Here is a 19,636-nt window from a genome sequence, read left to right as displayed (position 1 = left end):
AGCCAGAAGTCCAAGGGGGAGTTAGCAGGGACACCCGTGAAATGCTCTGTTATGTGGCTGGCAGATTAACCTCTCTGTATGTCAGTTTCCTCTAGCTTGAGAAGGGAAGGTTGGATGGACCATGGAGATGAGCAATGCCACCAGGGATACCTTATAAAATCACTCCCTTCATAAGAGGGAAATTTAACAGCAACAGAAATGGGTCTTCTCAACCAGTGGCACTCAAGTTGCTGAAGGAATTATTTTTTTGCTGTCTTGTTTTTTGTTTTTACATCTTCCTCATTCTCTTTCCTTTACATGCTTGTGTTCTATGAGATCATCCCTTTTCTAAGCTCCTCAGCATTTGTTAGACCTTTGGGAGCCAGAGTTCCAAAGGGCACCACTCACAGGAATCAATCACCAACTCTCCTTTGGAAGGAAATCAGCTCTCAGCTGAGCCTCACCAACCACAGCTAGGATTTTCACTGGTTCGTTGTAACTTCCTTAACTTTTCTGGGCCATTAGTTTCTAAAGGAGAATGGGGAAGGTATTCTGCATAATTCATAGCTCATCTGGGCCAGCTAGAGACTGGGCTCCAGGAAGCAAGAAGGAAATAGCCACAAAGTGAGAAGGCACTAGTTGTCCTAGAACAAGGTGGTAGTGTTCAAACTTAGGCTTGCTGCCCTGCCTTTCTTCCCTTCTTGCTAATTTCAACCTCTGGCTCCCAAAGGGCTAACAAATGCTAAGGAGCTTAGAGAAGGGATGATCTCATAGAACCTACATCCAGTAACTAATGCAAGCAGATGCAGTGACCCACAGCTAAGCACTGGGCTGAACTCCTGGAGTTCAGTTGAAGAGAGGGAGGAGAGATTACATGGACAAGGAGGGGGGGGGTGTCAAGATCATGATGGGAAAACCAGCAGAGACACCTGACCCCAGCTCATGGACTCTGGGCCGACAGCTGCGACAGTTCTGGGACTGAACTAGGTGCTCTGAGTGTGAGTGACAGTTGTGGGGTATTGTCTCTTGATGGGGCTCCTAGCAGTCACACCAGAATTTAACCCGGGTGCATGAACTGGCTTTTTGGAGCCCATTTCCATTTGATGGGATACTTTGCTTAGCCTTGATGCCGGAAAAGGGGGCTTGGTCCTGCCTCAACTTGGTATGCCAGACTTTTGTTGACTCCCCATGGGAGGCTCTATCCTCTCTGGGGAGTGGATGGGGATTAGGTTGGGGAGAGGTGGGATGGGAATGGGAGACATGGAGGGAGGGAAAACTGTGGTTGGTACGTAAAAAGAAAAATTAAATAAAGTATTTGGTTAAAAAAAAGAAAGGGCATGAGTCACATACTTCTCAGGTGTTCTCCCACCTCCACCTTGACACAGGATATGATGTCTTTCTGAGGACCCTAAAACAGCGCTCCTGTTATGGTTATGTTATTGTTCATAGAGACAAGCAGGAGAGAGGCAGGGAGTTTGAATTGGTATTCAGGCATTGGTCCCTTTTATGGTGGGCTAAGAGAAAAGCTGTCACCCTTTTCAGGAAAGCAGTAGCCACTACCAGATCCGGGACCCACTCGGTAAGCTGCAAGAGAGGTGGAGCTGCATGGGACCGATCCTCACTAGTGCCCTCAGTGCACTGTAGCGGCCTAATGATGCCACTCGGTAGACAATGGGCAGGAGGTGAGGCTGCTTCTCCATGGCTAAGAGCGCTGGTCCTGGACATTGTCCTGCTCCTTAGCCAGGAGCAGCTGGAGCAGCAGATCCTCCATGGCGCCTCCTGCCTTCACTTGGGCTCTGCAGCAAGCATGGCCTTCACCTCTCCCAGGACTTGACAATTAATCCAAATTTTTCTTTTCAGGATCCCCTAATTACTTCTTGCCTCCAGACAGCAAGAAGTAACTTTAAGAACATGATGCCTACATTCTCAAGATGTGGGGTGGTTGGGTTTTGGTCTTTAATTGGGTTATGGATATTTGTCATTGTTTGGGAGGGTTACAAGTTGTTATTGGTAATGGTCAGGAAAAAAGCTGAACAAAGAAATTTAGATTCAGTGCTCTTGTTTTGAGAAGAGAAATGGGGGATATAAATATGATAGGGTAGATTAAATTAAATCTACTCTGAAGAGGAAAAGGGGGGTATAGATATAATAGGATAAACAGGGTAGATTATTGACTCCACTTTTAAGCCAAGAGAGCAACTACTAGTTTTAAATATTTTACATAGATACGGATCTTTGTATATTGATACAAATTTGAGATTAATTTTGTTAGAACGTATGGATATACTGTATATACATTTTTAATCTCGTTCAAGATATTGTACATATACAGCTCAATTAATGAAAATTTCTAGTACTATTATCACCAACTAATTAGAATACAAAGGAATGCAAGTTAGTAGTTATTCATTACCATCAAATGTGTAGTCATATCAGGTATGGTTTCAAGGTTAGACAGATATATTTTAGGCAGACAGGTTATCTTCACAAACTTCATAAATCTACAGAATATGGCATTTAAGCTGTTTTAATAACATAAGCTTTGTTCTTTTTTTATAACAGTGAGATATATCTGCTCCTGGCCACACTAATCTTCAAAGAAAACAATGGACACTGAGAAGCTCCACAAGGAGTTGACTTTTTTGGTGACAAAAGTTAAGTCACTAGGCAAGGACGTGCTCTTGCCTCGACTGCCAGCAATATGCTGTCCAAATTGGAAAAGCAAGGGCAGGGCGGCGGTGGCGCACGCCTTTAATCCCAGCACTCGGGAGGCAGAGGCGGGCGGATCTCTGTGAGTTCGAGGCCAGCCTGGTCTACAAGAGCTAGTTCCAGGACAGGCTCCAAAGCTACAGAGAAACCCTGTCTCGAAAAACCAAAAAAAAAAAAAAAAAACAAAACAAATTGGAAAAGCAAGACACGCAAAGAAAGGACTGCTGAACCTTTCCAAGACGAGGTAGGACAGCCCTTCTGAATATCCTCCTTCACAGAAAAGTCTGTCACACTTGCTAGTCGTGTAGGCTCAAGATGGATGCCTCAATGTTGCAGAGGTATATTGATTTTTTTGGGGGGTGCCTATCCAGGCAGCCAGCTGTTTCTGTCATTTCTCACATTTTTTGAATGTTGCTTACTTGGGTAATATTATTTCCTTCTCAGGTCTCTCACGGAATTGAAGACTTTATAGTTATAGTTTTCCTTGTTACCAGATTCAGCGAAGAAATTCTCTAAAAAAGTTATGAAGTGTATAAGGTTGAGAGACATTAAAAGATAGTCTTGGTGATGCAAATTAGAAAAAAGTCAGTTAGGTACAACCTTTTGGACTCATCAAGATAGGATAAATATAGAGTATTTTCTCTGAATTTGTCAACTGTTAATGGACTAGATATCATTAATGTATTTATTGCCTGTATATATTGTATATAGTTATTGTACTTATTGTATATAGTTTTTTTTACATGGTAACCCACTTTTATATTTTAGACAAAAAAAGGGGGAAATCTGATGATATTTCTTTGTACTCTAACAAATAAAGCTTGCGTGGAGATCTGAAGTTGGAACTAGTCACTATTTAACCATAGAGGTCTGAAGGTCTGACAGACAGACAGGAAGTGATGTGGCTGGGTGAAGAGAAGACTAAGGTGGGAGGAGAGAGACCATCAGCCCTTATCAGCTGAAGAGTTAGCGAGATAAGAGTTGGTTGTGACTTGCTCTTTTCTCTCTCAGATATTTCAGCAGTTGCCCCAATATATGAGTTCAGGTTTTTATTATTCAGACCAATTAGAACTCATGCAACACTCAAGGGTTTCCTTCCTTAGTTGCTTTTCTTGGGAATTTGAGGGATTTCATAATAAGCCAGCGCATTAGTGCAAATTTTTTAGCAGGGCACAATATCTCATCACAATGATGGGGAAAGGGAGGGGAGAAAGACAGACACTTCCCACATGCTTCTCACTAGATTTCATGTTTCATGTAGTCAGCTCTCAGAGATGCTAGCTGAGAATGAAGCTATTAACACATGACATCTGGATACATAATATTCCAAATACGGTATACATTCCATGGATTGTTCAACACAACTGAGAAACATTTTATTGATGCTAACTTTTATTCATTGCTTTCAAACTTCCAGGGGTAGTGGATAGTTTCTTAATTCAAACACAAAGTAATGGAGTTAAATATCAAATCACAGTAAAGAGCTAAGACCATGAATGAAAGAATGGTCACATAATGAGTAAGCCTTAGGTCTACAATAAATCATGCCAACAGCTAGGGAAAGGTTGCTATGAAAAACCATTTTTTAGAACCCATTTTCAGAAGAGACTGCTGACTTCAGACTGTGGTGTGTCAGTTTCATGATCGTGATTATGGTCTTCCCGTGTTACATTCATGAACTCTCATCAGATACAGTGATTTCTCAAACCCCGTATAAGATATGGGTAATATCAACCCCCATGAACATCTTTTCACAAAAGAATGAGGGACTCATGGGATCGGACTCATTCTTGAGGATATATGCAGTTATTGGTGTGGGAGGGTGACTCACTTTTTTCATTGATGCAGAAATTTCTAGGGTGTTGAAGAAGATCCGTTAATGATTCTGGAAACATATCCCCACTCTATTTAAATCCATTATTTCACCATCAACAAAACAAGATGTCAAAGTGGAACAGGAGGTTAGTTAAAAAAGAAAACCTAGCCGGGCGGTGGTGGCGCACGCCTTTAATCCCAGCACTCGGGAGGCAGAGGCAGACGGATCTCTGTGAGTTCGAGGCCAGCCTGGTCTACAAGAGCTAGTTTCCAGGACAGGCTCCAAAGCCACAGAGAAACTCTGTCTCAAAAAAAACCAAAAAAAAAATAAAAAAGAAGAAGAAGAAAAAGAAAACCTATCAGAGAAAATGGGAGGAATACAACAGGAATATGACAAGGAGTGGTCAAAAATGTGATGAAATTCATTACAGCCAGATAGGTAACTTCTCTTATGCGTTATTAAGATAGGTTAACAATACAAATTAAGAGTGAAGTATAAGAGTGAATTATGTGAGAGAAATGTGCAATGATAACTGTCATGGAGATGATTGCAAAGCCTTTTACTAGTTAATAGATTTCAAATATTAGCTTCTGGAAATCATCACATCAGTAAGAAAGTCTTCAATAAATATGATTTGTTTACTTTCTTAAGTAATAAGCTGTAATGTTGAAATATTTTTTTCTTCATAATTTACTGGTTATTAAATTCAGCTTTCATAAAATTTTGGTCAAAATGGGCATATTCACCTCATAAGAAATATACAAACAGCGCCAGGCAGTGGTGGCCCATGCCTTTAATCCCAGCACTTGGGAGGCAAAGGCAGGCGGATCTCTGTGAGTTCGAGGCCAGCCTGGTCTAAAGAGCTAGTTCCAGGACAGGCTCCAAAGCTACAGAGAAACTCTGTCTCTTAAGAAGAAAAAGAAAGAAGGAAAAGAAAAAGAAAAGAAATATACAAATAGCAATACTAAGCTCCATTAAGAGAAAGCCCAAGTGGAAAATCATTAAGGTTTCCTAGTGCTGACGTTTAGGGTTAAACATCTCTGGATAGCACAAATGCAAAGGACTTGTTCCCAAGGAGTGGACTCTAGGAGGTTGGGAGGGCATCAGGTGGCTAGGGATGTGTCCCCAATGGAGATTTGGAGATCTCAACATGAACAGACTTTCCATTTGGCTTCTTAGCTTACAAGGATAGAAGTTTTGCACTGCCAGGCATGCCTGACATAATGTGCTGACTCGTCACAGGTTCAAATCCATAGGGCAGTTTATCATGGATTAAATCTCTGGAACTTTAATCCAAAATAAAACTTTCCTCTTCATGAAAAAAAGAATAATTTTCATTGTTAATGAATGTAACAGGATCTTGTTAAAAAAACAATATACAATAAAATCTTTGTTATGAGTAATAATAAATACGATTCAGAGAACCCTTGATTGCTTCTTTTTGAATGTCATTCTGTGTCAGAGATTCTCAATCTTCCTGATGCTGTGACTCTAATATAATTCCCCATGCGGTGGATACCCCCAAACATAAAATTATTTTTCTTGCAACTTTATAACTGTAATTTTGCTACTGCTATGAAATGTATTATAAATAACTGATCATTTCAATGGTCCTAGGATCATTCGACTCCCCCCAAAGGGTCTCAACCCATAGTTTGAGAATCATTTCTCAGTATCCTTAGTGTAAATAAATTTAAGTGTTTGAAAGCATGCATTTGATATAGCATTCACTTCTCTAGATGTTTGGATTATGGATGTGAAACCAGAGGCGGATGAATATTCAGAAGGCCAAGGACAGTTTGCTACATACATGCCACCAATATAGTTCTGACTAAACAAATATGAGGTTGGAGGACATTATATTCACCTTTAAATAATGAAATAATGGTATCTACTATCTGAGGTTCAGATATGTTCATAGTGTCTACTTCACAAAGTAATTCAAATATGAACTATATATAATTTTCATCTGGCAGTTAAAATTAATTTTAAAAACCAAACTAACATTCTTTCACAGAGATCCTCACCCAAACACCCAGGCAAATTCATGTGTTTTGCCTTGAAAGAAAGTGGCCCCCAAAGGGATTGGCACTACTGTTAGGCATTCATTTCACATGGGGATCCTACCCTCCTGTACCAGCTTTTTTCTACCTGTAGCAAATCTGTTTTTCCTTTCATTCAGTACCGGCAGCTGGGTATGTAATGTGGGCATCAGAGAGCGAGAAGCAACCTTCCTCTCTCCCAGCACACATCAATTTTCCCTTTCTTCTTATTTAACTTCTGTTTACTATATGGCTGTGTGTATACATATGGCTTTTGATTGAACCCTATATGTGTGAATATAATCTAGCTTTAATTCTGGATATGTGTATGTGTGAATGTAACTTAAATTCAACTGTGAATATATGTTCATATAATTACTGTGTTAAAATGTTTTAATCAGTTCTAATGAGCTCTGTTCGTTGTATCTCCTTCAGGATTGAAAAAACAAGTCTCAGATATTATAAATTTATATGTACTTTTAAACAATTGTGATAAATATTTAAGGTTATAAAGATCTATTTCAGATTAACAAGAGCTAACTTAGCGAGACATCTCCGCTTGGATCCAGCTCTCCAGAAAGATAATATACTATAGTCATAACTCAGATATATCCAATATACAGAAGTATTCAAAAGCTTAGAAATCTGGAAAATATGGCATTTAAAATGTCTAATTATTTTTTAAAAAAAGGCTCTTTGTAACAGAGAGATGGGTTAGCTCGTGGCACTACCCCCATTTCCTCCAAATAAGACAAGGGAACAAAAGAACCTCCACCCAGAGCTTGCTTCATAGGTGGCAGTGCTAGTCACTGAGTAAAACCTTCCCTTCACATCAACTGCTGCAAAGACCCTCTTCAGACAGAGGACACTGGGGGATCGACCACTGCAAAGACCCTCTTCAGACAGAGCACACTGGGGGATTGACTGCCTCAGGTGGCCAAGGGCAAGGCAGGCTGGTCTTCCTACCAACTCCTAATCCACAGGATTGACTGAAGCCTGGCAGGTCTAGACCTCTTCCACTCAAAGACAAATATTGCCCTGAAACCTAACCCTAACCCTAACTGTAGAGGACCATGGGTATTGGCTATCTAGGCAGCCAATCAGGTAAGTCTGTCATTTGTAAGCCTTAACTCAGGTAAGTCCTATCCTCAGAATCTCTGGTGCAGTTTGATGACTGGTGGGTGTGCCAACTTAGAAGCAGGAACCAAGGCTTCAACTGCCTTCCCAGTTCTATGGGGGAAAAGTTCAGATAAACACACCTCACTCTCCTAGAGCCAGTACTAAGCCTAGACACAATTTACCTCATTACCAGACTCAGAACAGAGATAAACTCATGATACAGATTTCTCCTGCATGTTAAGGTGATGGTGTAATGATGGGGAAGAAACAGGTACTTTCAGGGTCACTCAGCTAAAGACAAAAAGCATAAGATGTGAGGATCCAAGAATGGTTTAGGGTCTAAGAAGGTGTTTCATGGTATGTAAATAGTTTTAACGTTAATCAATAAAATTCTGATAAGCTATTAATCTAGCTCTGGCAGAATATTGCCACTATCCTAACTGCAAGATCAAGATTTTAAATTCCCTTTGGTCATTTTCCAACTATAGACTTAAAAGGTGCTTTTTATTGCATGAACAATATCTGTCACAGTTTTCCAGAAGAGTGTGAATGCTTTTAACCATGAAAGCTCTGTCTGATGGCACATTTGTCCCTTGCCATGGGATCCACAGTCCTACCCCATGCTGAATATCATTATAACTACTAAGAGGTATGGCCTTGTTGGAGGAAGTGTGTCTCTGGGGGTTGACTTTGTGGTTTCTTCTGTTCAAGCGTCCCTCAGTGTTACTTTCAGTCAATTTCCTGTTCTCTCTAAGTCAATATGTAGAACTCTCAGCCTCCAATACCAGTCTGCCTGGATGTTGCTGCCATGTTCCCAATCATGAACTGAACCTCTAAAACTGTAAGTGAGCCACCCCAATTAAATGTTTTCTTTATAAGAGTTGCTGTGGTCATGGTATCTCTTCACAGCAATAAGAACTCAAACTAAGACATTTATGCAAAACTCAAAGAATAGAAAGAAGATCACTGTCCTATGAGGTATTTCTCTGCACTGGTTTCCCTACTTCCATGAAGTTCTAGAATGCATCATGATATGAAGTCCAGTATTAATGCAGTAGTTTTGCCAGCTCTGACTTGAGAGTGCTCATAGACTCACTAGGTTATAGTCTATCAGATCAGATCAGAGTACTTTTCCACAGAGTAACTACTTGCTAGATTTCTGAAAAATCTAAGCAATTATATATGAATTATCAGATGAAAAGAATAGAGACAGGTGTGCAGGATGCATTATTTTGCAGAAGACAGGCTTGCTTAATAAAGAGTCAATAAAAGCAGACAAAATATGAAAAAAGCCAACCAAATATGAACTTGAAAAGTCTCATTAACATAAATAATATGAATGTTATGCTGCCATGCTCATATGAAATATACTGGTTTAAATATGTATAAATATTAATAGGCTTCACAATATCTGATGTGGTTATTTCTGGAAAACAACACCATAAAAGGAAATATACAAACAGTAAAATATTATTGCATATGGTAAATATGTTCATATTCACTAAAATTTTGTCCAACTTGGATTTAACAGCCTGTAAATTATAAGGCCATGAAATACCTTTCATAGTCCATGTCAATTGTATTTTATTATATTCAAAATACAAATAATACTTCAAAATGGATTAAAATACTTTATGTATTTCACATTAAAGGAATGATGACTTTTTATGCAATAACTACAGGTGTAAAGACATGATATTTCAGCACAACAATATCATATATATATAATGCTTTATGAATCAGTGAAATAGATATTTCATCATTGAAAAGAATAAAATTACTATTCTTCATGGCACTGGGAAAATTAACAGAGAACCATAGCATTTGTATAAAACAGACAAGTTTGATAGAGTACTTAGAAATACTTATTTGCATTTATTGCCAATAGACACTCAAAAAAACTTTCAAATATGTATAGGTTTAATAAGACACTGATTGGCCAGTAGCCGGGCAGGAAGTATAGGCAGGGTGATCAGAATGGGAGAATTTTAGGAAGAGGAAAGTCTCAGTCTGCAGTCATCTCCCAGATGCAGAGGACACAAGGTAAGAATGCCTCACTGATACAAGATACCCAGCCACGTGGCTAACACAGACAAGAATTATGGGTTAAGGTAAGATGTAAGAGTTAACTAATAAGAAGGCTGAGCTAACAGGCCAACCAGTTTATAGTTAATGTAGGTTTCTGTGTGTTTCTTTGGGACTGAAGGACTATGGGACCAAGGGGACAGTCTGTCAACACAGAGATTTCAGTTTAAAAAAAAAAAACTGATTAGATTTTACATTAAGTGGTAATAGATACCCCAATTTCTGAAGCCCCTACATTCTATACTGATGCAAATAAATCAGGAAAGGTAGGTTACAAGTCAGAAAAAAAAATAAGTGTCTTAAAGTTCTTATGATTCTGTTCAGAAATCAGAACTATATCCTATTCTCATGGTATCATAGAGTTTCCAGAACCTCTTAATGTATTTACTGACTCTCAATATGCAGAAAGAGATGTCTTACATATTGAAACTGCTGAATTTATTTCTGATAAGTCAGAATTAATTTCACTTTTATACAGTTACAGGAAATAGCCAGGAATAAGAATCATCCTGTATTTATATATAACACCTATCAGATCCCATACAGGTCTGTCAGGCTCTCTAGCACACGGTGATAATGAAATTGATCAGCTATTAATAGGAAATGTGCTGGGACCCTCAGAGTTTCATTTTTAAAAAAGGCACCATGTCAATAGCAAAGGTTTAATAAGGGATTTTTCATCACTTAGCAACAAGCCAAGAAAAGTGTAAAAAAATGTCCTGTGTGCTCCTTGTATTACCAAACTCCACTACCTGCCAGAAATAGCCCAAAGGAAACTCAAAGAAATGAAATTTAGCAAATGGATGTGTTTCATTTAGCAAAATTTGGAAAGTTAAAATTTGTAAACCATACGATACATATTCAGGATTTCAATAGACAACTGCTTGAGTTCTAAAAAGGCTGATCCTGTAATTACATGTTTTTTAGAAGTTATGGTCGTTAAGTGGATACCTGTACAGATTATGACTGACAATATTCTAGCATATGTGTCTAGTAAAATGAAACAGTTTTTGCATATTATAATATAAAGCATATTACACAGAACTGCTCCAGGATGTTGACAAACTTGCTGCTGCTGCTGCATCTTTTGTAACCAGGAAGATTGTGAATTAGGAACGCAGCTCCTGCCTGGGGTTGTTCTGGGGATTTGGTGTATTTGGGAACTTTGACAATCAAACTTTAAAAGAAATGCTTAATAAACAGGAGGGAGTAATAAAGACACCCAGAGATAGACTATACAATGTTTAATTGACTTTAAATTTCTTAAATTCTAATGAAAAGGGAACAATGGGAGCAGAAAGATATCAGAAAATAGAAAAAAACTGATGAATTAAATCAACCTAAATTTGTTAAAGATGTATTAAACTCAGAACGGAAAACAGGATATGTATTATGTTGGGGATTTTGCTTTTGTTTCCCCAGGGGGGAGGAAAACTATAGGTATCATCAAAAATATTGAACAGGAGCGCCTTACTGGTGAGAGGAGATAGTTAAGAGGCCAATTGTCCAGTACGCTCCCAACAGGGTAAAATTTCATAAGTCTTCCTAAATATTCGTTTCTGTTGTCCTTTACAACTATAAGAGGCAAACAGTTCTGTTATCGTCCCAATTTAATTAAGCTTTAAAGCTGGCTTTAGAGGTGGAGTGTCACTTTCTCCCTCTCTAAACTCCATATTTGTTAAAGGAGAATCCAAAATCTCTGTCTTATGTCAAAAGAGCCACCTGATGTGGAACAGAAGAAAACCAAATTTTAGGGACTTTTCTATTGTCAATCATTCCATAATCCGCTGGTTTTATTTTAACTATTTAACACTTTTCATAGACATAAATATTAGCTCAAATTTATAATATTATTCTATATATGACATTTATTTAAGTTCAAGTTTTCAGCAGTGAACCGTAACCATAACAGTGACCTGTGACATCTCTAATAGAAGATGGGGCCCCACAAGGACAATTCTATAGGGATTGTGGAAATGCCATTAAGGGGACAAGCATCACCCAAAGATCACCATAGAACTACAAACTGCTTAGGACAACTCTAAGGTTGCTTGCTGAGAGGGTCCAACCTCATAGGAGATTTTAGCCAGGATTTTAGATAAGCTTTGCACTTTCCCATTTCACAAAGACTGGACAACTAATGTTGCCGCTGGTTTTCCCAGGAAATGGGCGACATTTCCGTTTTTCTGGGTATCATCATCCCCAGACAACAGGAAGTAATTTTGAAGACATGAAGCCCATATTAAATGGTGGGGGAGAATGATATTTAGTCATTTGGTGGGTTATGGATGCTTTTCATCATTTTGTGGGGTTTATTGTCACTGATAATGGCAAGGGGGAATTATGCAAATGATATACTCAGGGGTCTCTTTGAAAAAGAAAAATAGTCGGGAGTTGGTGGCACACACCTTTAATCCCAGCACTCAGGAGGCAGAGGCAGGCGGATCTCTGTGAATTCAAAACCAGCCTGGTTTATAAGAGCTAGTTCCAGGACAGGTTCCAAAGCTACAGAGAAAACTTATCTTGAAAAAAAAAAAAAAAAGAAAAAAAGAAAAAAGAAAGAGGGTATATAGGAACGATAAAGAAGGATGGTAGATTGTTGAATCTACTTTAAATAATAGAGTATATTATTGAATCTACTATAAACTAGGGGACAACTATTGTCTATCTCAAATGTTTTGTATTTGTAAGGACTTTTGTATATTGATACAAATTTAAGGTAAGTTTTGTTACAAAACTATAGATATACTGTTTAAAGGATTTTTGTATATTGATATAAATTTACTTTGGTTGTACTATACATATGTTTCTACTCTTGTCTAATGAGTTTTTGTATATTGATACAAATTTAAGGTGTTTATTGTTACCACATATTGTGTATATATATATATATATATGTGTGTGTGTGTGTGTGTTTCTACTTTTGTTTAAGGTATTGTATCTGTGCAGTTCATTTATAAATGTAAGGTATAAAGTTCTAGTTTTTGAAAGCCATTATTATAAACTATATAGGACAATCAAGAAACATAGGTAAGTAGTTAGCCACTTATAACGATTAAATTTGTAGATAAGTCAGGTATGATTTCTAGGTTAAATAGATATATTTTAGATAGATTGTTCTCAAATACTTCAAAAGCCTATAGAATATGCTATTTGAAATATTTTTTTACTTAAAGTTTTCATGACAATGAGACATATCTGCTCCTGGCAGTTACCAGTTTACTTTAGAGAAGATTATGAGCATTGGAGAAACTTCTTATAGAATTTGCTTTCATTGTGGCAAGATTAGCCACTGGGCAAAGAAACTGTTCTTGCCTTTGACTGCTGACAATGTACTGTGAAGACTGGACATGCAAGATACACAGGAAAAAGACTGCTCAATTTTGCCGAAACAGGATAAGACAGTCCTTCAAAATTCCTGCTTCACAGAAGAGTCTATCAGATATTCTGCAGGTCACAGAGGAAAGCAATTGACAGAATTTGCCAATACAAGATAGGCTCGTGCTCAAATTTCCTGTTTCACTGAGAAGTCTAACACTCTAGGCCTGTAGACTGAAGATGGATGTCCCAATGTTGCAGAAGGAACTTTGGGTGACTGTCCAAGTAGTCCAATACAAAGGTGTGCTAATGATGCAAGGATATGTTACATTTACTTGATTAAATAAATTTAACCTGCAGTCAGGAGGTTGAGTCAGCAACTAGCTGACAGGAAGCAGTAGGGAGGAACCAACTGTGGGGGCAGGGAAAAGGATCCCTAGCTTTGTGGGAGACACGCAAAAGGTCAGCGGTGAGCTACCTGTGATTCAGCCTCTCTGAGGAGCAGAATTCCACCTCGACTTTGAAGCTTGAGTTCTTTAGAGGGACAGAGATTTGGGTAAGTTCCCTTGGTAGCTTTGAAAGAGTTTGTATCTGAGGGAACAGAATCCCCTCAGACTGTGGCCATTGCAGCTGAACTGCTGCTGGTAGCGGTGGAGTTGCAGTTGCTGAGTGGGACAGCAACTGCTTAAAAGGCAGCAACAGTTTAAAAGAAAGACAACAAAATTCAGTAAGCAGGGATAGATTCATGTTCCAAAACATGGATCATATCTTTTCTGACATGTGTTTAACTTTTTCTCTTGCATATCTGAGGACATAAGATATGTCATCATTGATGGACAAAACAGAATTAGCTTTTACAATCATTTCCCCTCAAGTTTAGTAATTATTGGTGAAGAGTTATCTTTTATAATCATTTTTACTCTTCAACCACAGTGGCACTGCACAAGCTAATTTCTAAAACATCTTTGTTTTATCATCTTTCCACACCATTCTTGAAGATGAATCTAAGTCCCTGTGTAGAGCAGAGGTAACCAGCTCATCTAACTTTGTTTCTGTATATGCAACATAACACTGGAGAATTTTTTGTAAGCTACACAAACCCATTTCTTAGTTCACACAATTATCAAGTGTTGGGAGCAGTGAGACCCCAGATCCTGAATTTCTTGTAATCCCCTGATCTGAGTGCCTACAGCTGCTCTAAGCACGAGACCTTCAGGAGTTCCTGATGGCAGGAGAGTGGTTTCTGGTGGGTTTGGCTGGGGCTTGGCTATCTCTATGTAATCTGCCCCTGAACACAATAAAGGGGGGCATTCTTGGGGAATTCAAGGTTGACCCGTGTCGCTGTCTGTCTATGTGTGTCTGTGTATTTTAACCTCCAGCCCCTTGCCCGAAGCTCGGTAACACGGTTCAAGCACACCGAACGCAGATACAGGGGTGCAGTGCACGGCAACTGGAGGTCCCAGCTGAGATCGGGAACTAGGGAACGCTGAGAGGTCGCCCTCATAAGGTGAAGGTGGATTGGGGTATATGTGTTAATCCTGACATCCTTCAGTAGGTTTGGCAGCAAGTGGAAGTCAACCGAGAAAGAGGGGTAAACGAACAGAGTTGTCCCCAGCCGGAGGGGACGTATATATTGGGAAAAGATAGAATGTATATAGCTTTAAAAGATCAATGTGTACAGATGTATGATATGTTGATTGTGTTGTCTTTTGTGTTCTGGACTGGAGAAAGACGTTTGATTCTAGGAACTGCTAAGAAAGGTATTTTGACTTTAAAATATGGGCTTAAGAGTTTGATGCTTTGGAAAAGAGGTTCTGCTTTTGTCTCCACAGAGGATGAGAACCTGAGGATTTATTTGAGATTCATGTGGTTTGAATCATCGAGACCTCCTGAAATGTTGCAGTAAATACCCCCAAGAATGCAGCGTCCCTGCTCAGCAGGAAGTAGCCAGACAGATTGACAACGCCGAAATTCCCTAAGTGGGGGCCCTTCAGTGGTTGCAGAGCAGCAAGCCTGCTTCCCTGAGTTTCGCTCCACTCCATGCACCAGTTTGGACCCAGAACGAATGCAGCTGGGGCTAGAAGGCAGCTGGAACAGAGCTTTGCTAGGTGGCTGTGGTGGAAGGCACATTGCCTCAGCCCAGTCGGTGCCCAGCCTTGCGGATGCCACAGCAGTGCCATAAGTATCAGCAAACGCAACAAGTGCTGGAGCTGAGACAAGCTGGAGCACAGACCCCACTGGGCTGCCCGAGAACACAGCAGCGGGGCAAGGAAAAGGCAGTGGTAGTTCTAGCCTCTGCACGCCGAAGAGTCTGCGGCAGAGCGAATTTAAATCAAGAGACTGACCTATTGTAGGAGCAGGTGGACTAATGGCTAGTACAACAAATGTCTTGTTCATTATTCCATTTGTATGACATCTATTAATATTGCTAATGCCTCTTATGTGGTGAAACAACTCAGTGGTTACTTGAATAACCGTTGAAATGTTACAATTAGCACACCAGATTGTACTGTTTAGCCAAAGGGATGGTTGAATACCATAGGCTCAAATGGGAGGTTGGGTCCAGTGGTGACTGGGGACCCTACTGCTGGCAATCTTAACGCCTGTTGCCATGGGCATTCATCTTTAAATCCTGTGTAAGATCAGACAACCCATGAGAATGCAGCATATGGTCACTTAGCAAAAGCAGGATCAGCTGGGCTGCTAGGGAAGCCAAAGAGGTGCACGAGCGAGAAGGTGTCTTCCATGCACTCAGCTGAGAAGAATGAATGTGCCACGGGGGTATGGCAGCTGGGGTATGTTATTTAGGGGACTGCTGAAGGAGCAGTGGTTTCTGACTGCTCCTGGGGCCATGGCAAAGCCACTCCTAAAAGTCCCGAGTCTGATATGGTCACACAGCTCTGTTCACTTGAGGGGAAGAGGGTGTGTGGGAAATAGTATGAGGAACCAACAATCTCTGGGATACTTGAGTCTACCTGTCTTACAGGCTTAAGTTGCTCTCTTTGTGTTCTCTAAAAGTCAGTAGTCTCTTGAGGAGATGCCGTCACACTCTCCTGAGTACAGGTTCAATCAAAGTGACCAAAAGGCTGTGTGGTCAGGAGGGTCTTCTGTTTTGTAAAAAATTTAGGGGGGAGATGTTGGGAGCAGTGAGACCCCAGATTCTGAATTTCTTGTAATCCCCTGATCTGGGGGCCTACAGCTGCTCTGAGCACGAGACCTTCAGGAGTTCCTGATGGCAGGAGAGTGGTTTCTGGTGGGTTTGGCTGGGGCTTGGCTATCTCTATGTAATCTGCCCCTGAACACAATAAAGGGGGCATTCTTGGGGAATTCAAGGTTGACCCGTGTCGCTATCTCTCTGTGTGTGTCTGTATTTTAACCTCCAGCCCCTTGCCCGAAGCTCGGTAACAGGGTTCAAGAGCACCAACCACAGACACTGGGGCGCGGTGCACGGCAATCAAGCATCTGTTACAGTAAGTTTAGATTCAGGTTTGTTGGGTCCTTGGAAAGAAATGAACTCCTACTTGGTTGGTGTGGGATTCTTTCATGCTTTTTACCTTGGGGTACAGGCAGTAGGCAGTTCATGCCACTAAAGCCACCCCAGCCACTGGCCTCCCTGTTCCTTGTCTCAAGCCCAAGCATAACAGGGAACCTGAACGTGGATAGCTAGAAAGAACTCTGGAGTAGAAGGCGCTCCAAGGGAGGGCTGTCACCGCATAACCCTTCCCTCCTCTAATGGTTCTGGACTCGGATGGAGATGGAAGTGGTCATTACTGAGATTGAGTTTTCAGTGCATATGGGGTTGAGCTCTAAAGGAGTCCACAGGCCTTGTACAAGTTCCTTTCCTAAAGAGAAAAATTACTAATCTATTCAGGAGGGTGACTGTCAGAATACACCAAGACCCTGACTGACCAAGGATGATCCTGAACTCATGGTGTTACATCTATTTCCTGAGTTCTGGGATTACTGGGAACATGTGTCAGTCCCTCCAATCTGACTTCAGTTATGTAGCCTTTGTTTAGGACAGGTTTTAGTGCACAGCAAATCCAAAAGACAGGCACAGATGTAGCCCCGTGCAGCACAGGATGGTCTTGAACTATATAGCTGAAGACAACATTAAGCTCTGATCCTCTCTCTCTCCCCTATTTAGGCAAGGCTGGGTGGGGCTCAAACTGAATGCTAGGACTCACTGGACGCTAGCTAGGCAAGCACTCTCCCTGCTGAGCTACCTCCTCCTCATCATTATCCTTATCCTTTACCACAGTGGTACAGCTGTTATAACTGCTGAGCTGACTCTACTAGATCAAACTCTCTGACTTTGGGCAAATAGCTAAAGATAGGTATATGGCATTACAGTATATAGAATAATTTCACCACCCATAAAAAATCATATCCTTTTTCACCTAGGAGAAGGATCTATAGTTTTCGTGTATTTTGGGCTAGTTTTTGGTGCTAAGCAGTATTAAGACTGACTCTGAAGTGAGTTGGGAACTCCCCTCCTTCCCTCCCTCCCTCCCTCCCTCCTCTCACAGGTGTCATCTTTCCCAGATTGGCTTTAAACTCACAAATAACCTCAAGTGACCCCGAACTTCTGATCCTCTGTCTCCATTTCCCAAATGCTGAGAAAACGACTTGCTCTCCCATGCCTGATTTATGTGAAGCTAGGGGTGGAACCCAGGGCTTCCTGCATGCTAAGCAAACACTCTACCATTCTATCGACCCCAAGCTGAGAATTGCTGCTAACTTTTGAAAGAGATTTGGAGAATTTGTGTAACTTCATTTTTAAAGATTTACCAGTTAATTTATTTGGGCCTAGTATTGTTTTGATAGGTATAAATCCATTCACATTTTAAAAGATTCTTATTTTCCAATTTGTTTATGTGTGCCTATGTGCACATGAATACATGTGCTTGTGGCGGTCAGACGCGTAGGATTCCCAGGAGTTAGAATAAAAGATGGTTGTGAGCCACCTGACTTGGGTAGTGGGGCCCAGTTTTGGTTCTTATGCTGAGCCATTTCTCCATCTCAATTCACATAAAAATTATATATGTGCATAATAAAATACACTGCCCACAACATGTTATATACATATATTTATATTGTTTTATGTATGGGCATGTGTGGAGGTCAATGGACAACCTCAGGCATTGGTCCTTACCTTTTTTACTTTGATTTGAAGTGGGCTCTATTATTTCTAGCTGGTGCTTTTTGTCTCTCTTGCCTCAAGGTTTCTATGGATTCTCCTGTCTTTGGCTTACATCTTGTGTAGGAACACTGGGGCTATAAATTCACAACACTGCACTTGGATTTACATAGGTTCTGCAGAGCGAAGTTTGAGTCCTTAAGAGTTCATGGCAAGTACTTTTACCTACTGATGCAACTCCACAGCTCCAGAGTTGGTTCTTGTGTATTTTACGGCAGATTACATTTTTCAGCGTTCTTCACTTGACTTGGCAGTTAACATGTGAGCGTGGAGTTGTTCACAGTATTCCTTTATTACTTAGAAATTGTCTGTGTGCTGTCAGGTGTGGCGATGACCCCCGCAATCTGAGCATTTGGGTGGACAAGGCAGGAGAAGTGCGATGAGTCAGGGCCAGCGTGGGCTACACAGTGAGTCCAAGGCCACACCGGTACCACTGCCCTACACCGCTCAGGATCCAGAAGGAACGCTGCAGCAAGCCTGGGAACCAGCTAAGGGGATCTGAGGGCAAAGAAAGGAATCTGCTCACATGTGCGTTGTTCTCACCACGTCTCTATTCTTTCCTTCTCCTCTCTTCTCACGTTTTCCGTTTATATACACAGAGACATTTAGTGGTTTTCCGACAGTTATATGAATATCAGTCATGCATTTCTCAGAGGACAAAAAACATAAGAACTAACAAAGCAGGTGCCTGTTACTTACTTTATGTCTGAGGGGGCATGACTGTGAGACCCTCTGGCATAACTGTTTTTATTATGCATACAGTATTCTGTCTGTGTGTATGCCTGCAGACCAGAAGAGGGCACCAGACCTCATTACAGATGGTTGTGAGCCACCATATGGTTGCTGGGAATTGAACTCAGGACCTTTGGAAGAGCAGGCAGTGCTCTTAACCACTGAGCCATCTCTCCAGCCCCTCTGGAATAACTTTTTGTGGTTTTTTTGTTTTTTGTTTTGTTTTGTTTTTGTTTATGAGACAGGGTTTCTCTTTAGCTTGGGAACCTGTCCTGGAACTAGCTCTTGTAGACCAGGCTGGCCTCAAACTCACAGAGATTTGCTTGCTCTGCCTCCCAAGTGCTGGGATTAAAGGCCTGTGCCACCACAGCCCAGCTTCTCAGGCATAATTTAAGAGACAGGGTCAATAGAGTAAGGGGCTGGGTTTTCTAAGAGGAGGGGTAAAGGGGAGTTTGTGTGTTAAACTACATTTGTGTGACTAGTTAAGCTAGAAGTCTGTAGTCGGTGAATATAGAAAAGTGAAAGCAAATGCAGCAGTGTGTGCACTCCCTAAGCACTTTCTTCCACTTTTTCCGTGGCTGGGAACACCCGAGTTGTGGTAACTATGGCAACCAGCATAAGCTGCAAGAGGAAAAT

At 40.7% G+C, this 19,636-nt stretch overlaps 1 protein-coding gene across 2 annotated transcripts in view; it reads left to right on the top strand.

The window, feature by feature from the left end:
* The window catches only part of LOC119801886 (zinc finger protein 431-like), a 33,202-nt gene extending 30,412 nt beyond the window's left edge, over positions 1-2,790 (top strand). For both annotated transcript variants that reach the window (XR_005283313.1, XR_005283314.1), the window contains one exon: positions 2,542-2,790. The gene's annotated coding sequence lies outside the window, so the exon portion shown is untranslated. The remainder of the gene's footprint in view (positions 1-2,541) is intronic.
* The last annotated feature ends 16,846 nt before the right edge of the window (positions 2,791-19,636 follow it).

Source organism: Arvicola amphibius, chromosome 15 (genome assembly GCF_903992535.2).
Source record: "Arvicola amphibius chromosome 15, mArvAmp1.2, whole genome shotgun sequence".
Lineage (NCBI taxonomy): Eukaryota > Metazoa > Chordata > Mammalia > Rodentia > Cricetidae > Arvicola > Arvicola amphibius.
The sequence above is the reverse complement of the archived record's forward strand: the minus strand, read 5'-3'. Positions and strand labels throughout refer to the sequence as shown.